The sequence below is a fragment of the Cyclopterus lumpus genome, chromosome 22 (assembly GCF_009769545.1).
Source record: "Cyclopterus lumpus isolate fCycLum1 chromosome 22, fCycLum1.pri, whole genome shotgun sequence".
NCBI classification, from domain to species: Eukaryota; Metazoa; Chordata; class Actinopteri; order Perciformes; family Cyclopteridae; genus Cyclopterus; species Cyclopterus lumpus.
In genome coordinates, this window is record NC_046987.1 from 11663303 (window position 1) to 11669302 (window position 6000).

Below are 6000 nucleotides of genomic sequence, written 5' to 3' on the forward strand. Positions count from 1 at the left end.
CACACTGGAGTTGTGTATAATGTTATTGTGTGTTATCGGATCAATTGCCAAACATGAATTGCTCATTTGCGATGTGTGCCTCGGGTGTGGCAGAAAGAGGTATTTAAGTAGCTAAGTGTGGTTAAAACATTAAAATGTTTTTCAACATCTCTGAAGAGAAAATATTACATACGCAACACCAGTATGAACAAGGTCATAAAAGGTTGTTTTGTTTTAGGGCAGGTGTGTCTGCAGCACCATTATGCCCTCTTGTGCTTGTTATTATGAAATAGTTGGGGATGAACTAAACAAACAAATAATAATAGAAAATAGAAAAGGCGGACATAAATGGTGTGCAGGATTCCTTTCTCCTTCTATAATATCAATAAAACACTCATTGTCATCAACAGCATCATCACCACAGTATTTTAAATAATAAAACAGTAAAAACAAAAATATTTTCTTCTTAAGACTTGGACTGAACAGAGAACAAAGAGCTGCAGCGCTGGGCTGACTGAGTCTATGGGTGCACAGAGAGGACCACAACACCAAACTCAGCACCAATGTCCGTCCATCTCTCAATACATCTTTTAATATATTTTTCATCCTCTGTTTGAGTTTGTCAGTCCTTTAATCTTCCTTTAAGCATCCTTCTGATCTCCTTATGCTCCCCTCTGTCTCATTAACCCATTCTCTCTGACATTTTCGCTGTCCAGCAGACTCAAGATATCTAAGAAGAGCTACACTGAAAAACTGGAAAAACGTTTTTCAGCCAACGACCCCTCGTCAGTTTGGAGAGTCCTGGAAGTACAAATTACAGGACACCATCTCCCCGCACTGAGGACAATCACCGAAGGGCCGACGACCTGAATGTCTTCTACTGCAGGTTTGATAAGCCCACTTCCAAACCCCCAACTGCCCCATCATCAAACAACCACCTACACTCTCTGCCTCCTTCTCAACTCTCCCAAATAACCCCCCTCCAACACCTAGGATTTGTGAAGAGGATGTGAGTTGACTCTTTCATAGACAGAAGGTCAGGAAGGCTCCGGGCCCAGACGCTGTGTCCCCCTTCTGCTTGAAAGTCTGTGCTGACCAGCTGGCCCCCATCTTCACACAGATCTTCAACCAATCACTTGAGTTGTGTAAAGTCCCATCATGCTTCAGGTGCTCCATGATCATCCCGGTCCCCAAGAAATCCTCCATCACAGGATTAAATGACTCGCCCTGACGTCTGTGGTCATGAAATCCTTTGAAAGACTGGTGTTGACCCATCTAAAGGACATCACAGGGCCCCTGCTGGACCCCCTGCAGTTTGCCTACCGCGGAAACAGGTCGGTGGATGATGCAGTCAACACGGGACTGCACCATGTGCTGCAACACCGTGACTCCCCAGGGACATATGCAAGGGTCCTTTTTGTGGACTTCAGCTCAGCATTCAACACCATCACATAAACTCTCCCAGCTCAGCATGCCAGCCTCCACCTGTCAGTGGATCACTAACTTCCTGACAGACAGGACGCAGCAGGTGAGGCTGGGAAAAATCACATCCAGCACCCAGACTTTCAGCACTATCGCCCCCCAGGGATGTGTGCTCTCCCCACTGCTCTTCTCCCTCTACACCAACGACTGCACCTCAGGGGACCCGTCTGTTGAGCTCCTAAAGTTAAACCAGGCAGAGAGCCGGCATAAGGCTGAGGGGGATACCGTTTTTTCATCCCAGCCTGCTTCAATGGCCAAATTACCCATTAGAATGGAGTTTCCCCAGTTTGGTGAATCAAGAAGACGTCACCGATTTCATTGAGCAGTGCAAGAATTTTCTCACCCTCAGATCCTTGAGTGACATTGAACTCGTAGGCATGCTCAATGTTGTCCTAAAGGGGCCAGCACAGAGCTGGTGATTAGCAAGATATCCAATTGGGTAAAGTTCAAAAGTGCTTTCCTTGAAGCTTTCCTGCCCACCAACTATCAGTCTGAGATTGAGGAGCAACTGCGCGCACATGTGCAAGCACCCACCCAGTGCCTGAGGGACTTTGCCTATGATCATCTCCCTGAAATGGAGACCTGAGATATCGGAGGAAGAGATGGTGTGGCGGATCCTCAGGACCTGTAATCCGAGGTTGGCAAGCGGCCTACTTGGCATTGTCGCTACTGTGGACCAAGTGGTCAAAGTGGGCTCCGTGATCGAAAGACTGGTAACTGAATACAGCAGACCACCCCTCCAGAGCTCTTGTCCAAGAAGTCCAACAAGAAGCCTGATTATGGTTAAGGCCGTGGGATCCGAGGTCTACAAGGTGACGCAGTACTTGACTCGGGGTGCACTTACTCCTTGATGAGTAGAACACTGTGGAATAGCATAAGGAAGGTGTGTGAGACATTAGGTGCAATTGAGATCCCTAAGTTTATTATGGCCAATGGGCAAGAGAGCAAGGCAATTGGGAGAACTTATTCTCCACGATGCCCGCATAACCGTTAGCATACATGTGGTCGGGGACGACCAACTATGCATGCTTTTACTGCTGGACCTGGACTTCATGTGCGCAGGCCGAATTCTCTTAAAGCCACAACTGAGGAGATATGGTATGCCCTGTGGAAAAGAGTTACCAAAGACCCGTGATGCACTAAAATGGAGTCATGCAGAGCCTGCAGTCAACTTTTGAATGGCGGTAATGGAAGACGCTAGTACCGAACACCCTGCAATTCCCGTAGTGTTTACCCCAAGGAAAGATGGGACACCCCGTTTCTGTGTGGACTACAAGGGAGTTAACGCAAAAACCCACCATGATGCCTATCCAGTGCCGCTGGTGCATGACATTTTGGAGTCTGTGCAGGGGACTAATCACTCAAAACTTGCAGTATCTGTGCACATTGCATCCTGTAACATGCACAAAAAATCTTGTGCAATTTAAATACTAGGAGGCGCTACAGTATTTCGCCCAATGTGGGCTTTGTTTTACTTTTACGCACTCCTCCCACAAAATGTATCCGATCGACTTCAATTTTGTTTAAGAAAGATCTAAAGACCTTAAAGATGAATAGTAACCAAAATGGTACATTTTCACCTAAAAACCTTGACGTGGCGTGGACCCATATACACACCCACTTTGTGCGATGTGTTATGTTATAGAACAATAATCAGGCATGATGCTGGTCCAGTCCTGAGCACATTTACACAAAGAAACTTTAGAATTTGGCATGGAAATACCTACTGGGAAAAGAAAATGACATTTTTATACTATAAAGAATTAAACCTAGTCTAGTAAAAAAAAGGCTGAGGCGAGCGAGGTGGAGAGCTGGGAGGAGAGCTGGGCTCTGTCCCTAGCAACCCCCACCTCTTTCTCCTGAGAGGGAGAGGAGGAGGGGATGGATGGAGGAGAGGAGGAGGCCACACGGACGTAGGAGGGTGGCAGTGTGCTAGCTCTGTACTGTCTGTACTCAGGAGGGGTGTTTGGGTGGGTGGGAGGAGTGGACACCTTATATTGGAGAGTGGAAACGACTGTGACGGGCAGAGAGAGAAAGACAGAGAGAGGAGAGACAGGAAGAGGAGATGCAGACGAAGGAGGGCAACAAACAAAGGAAAACAGAAAAGAGAAAAAGAAGCAAACAACTAAGCAACCAAGCAAGTAAAGATGAGAAAATCAGGAGCCATCAAAAAACGGAAGCCAATAGCAAATAAGAAATAATCAAAATATCATAAAAAGAACAAGCAGCAGAATGCAACATGACTGAGCCATGGTCAGAAAGCATATGGCACCCCCCCCCCCCCCCCCCCCCCCCCCCCCAACAGTAGCTGGAAGAAAGAGATGGCAGTAGAGCATGTTGCAGGGACAGGGGGTAACTGATATCGCCACTGACAGCAGGGACAGAGGAGGATGTTGAAGTCTGAATGTATATTTAAAAAGGGGCAGACTTGAACATGTATATGTACGCATGAATAAAAAAAGCACAAGGGCATACAGACTGGGGAGTAGTGATTGAAACTAAGACGGGAAACACTAACACAATCCACACTGGGGAAGACTGTTTACCTCTAGGAACCTATTGTATCAGGGTCTGGAATCTCTGGTACTCAGTAATGATGAAATCACCTATTTAAAGTAAAGTGTGCTCTGCCTGAGCAAACACTGATAACTTACCTCATAAAAACAAAACAAAGCAGAGCAAATATAATTTGCTCCTCAGTGAGGTTGTTCGCTGACAGCTCGTGTGTGCGTGAGTTTTTTTCCTTCTAAAAAGCTTGTGTAGCTAGGAGAATATTATATGCAGCCCTCAATTCATTCGGTTCCCAGAGTAGGTTATCTGAGAGGGTGTGTGTGTGTGTGTGTGTGTGTGTGTGTGTGTTTATATAACTAGGTGTGGGTGTTTGTTTGATTCTCACTTGATCCTGACGTTCGTCGCTCCCTTTCCTTGTGCGCGTGCATCTGATGTTGCTCCATCATCCTATGAAGCGGAAGGAAGCATGTCCCTGCTCTTTAAGCGTTTTTTCTTATCAGTGTGTTTCAATAAACTAAAAGTCGCTGTCTTTAAGTTAAGATCTGAAGGGGTTTGTTAGGGATCATAGTGCCACAGACTTAGAAGAAGCAGCAGATAGCAGCAGCATAGACGACTAAGACGCTTTGTTTTGTACTTCCATTTAAAGTGTCTTCTGCCATTTGCTCTGAATCTTATTATCATAAGTATTACTTGCTTCTCTGTGCAAAGACAGCTTTATGTACGCTCTTCTACACAGCAGATATAAATTGTACCTTCTCTGTGCCTCGCTTTCTTCGGAGGAGGGCCCATTTTGTCGCTGGACGACTGGACCTGAAGGGAAGAACATCAATCCACACATCAGCCATCATCTGTACTATTAAGATACGCATCATAGCCACAGCTCTCCTTTTATGTTAATGTCTTTTACTTTTGAATAATTATAGAGCTAAACAATTAAATCAATAATCTTGAGGTAATTGATTAAGCATATACTTTTTTTATAACGTTGGTCAACAAAAGCAACCTTGTGCTGTGGGAAATTCCAACGGTCAATGGTTGACATAAATATCATGTTGATATTTGTCAATTATAGCAAGTTTCTATGTTGCGTGTCAACACCCAGTCGAGTCCTGGTACCCCTCAAGCCTTAACCTCCTATCCCTTTAAACCTTCTCCCCTAATTCTCTTCATTTATTCTCCTTTTGACCTTTTGTCTCAACCCCAAGTTTCACTTCTTATTTGTATTTACTCTTTCCATTCCCCCCTGCTGCTTCCTGCTCTTTCGTTTGTTATAAACTGTATTTCACAGCCTGAAAGTTCACTGTAGGATTCAGATCACATCTAAACATGTGTGTAACATGTCTTTGTAAAATATGTGAGAGATCACTAGGGAGTAATTATGAGAAACATTTCCATCTGTAAACAAGCCCTCTAAATGATAATCGTTTGATATAAAATAGTCCCAGAGTAGCAAGAGCAGGAAGAGAAGCGGCGCTTACTGAATGACCAGGCCACAGCCGGCTTCATGTGAGGAACTGTGACTTTGCCCCGGAGAGCCAACAAACTCTTTATAATGTTATTTGCTCAACATGTTGCCGGCCACAGGAATTTAAACTCTAAATCACACCAGCAAAGAATCTAAGCGAGAGGAAGAAACAGAGATATATAACAGGGAAATATCATGTAAATTCATGAAATGTAAATACTTATACTCTAAGAAGTGCAAATACATTGGATTGGTGAGAAATACAGTTCTGTCAACAAAAGATAACTTATCAGTATTTCAGTCACTGTCAACATTGTTTAAAGAAGTTGCTAAATTATCAGCATCTTTGAGTATCTCCATTTAGCACTTTGCTTGTTGACCAACTACAGACAGTCTTCAGCCCCCCCGCTGAGTGACAAAGTTAGAGCCTCATTCTGGGGCGGCTATTAACGGGGAGCAACAGGCAGAGCACTTATCATATTTCACCAGAATACCAGTCATTAAATCATATGATATTTCCATTCGCTGTGCCCAGAGCAGGTGGGCGGGGCGTCAGGGGCAAA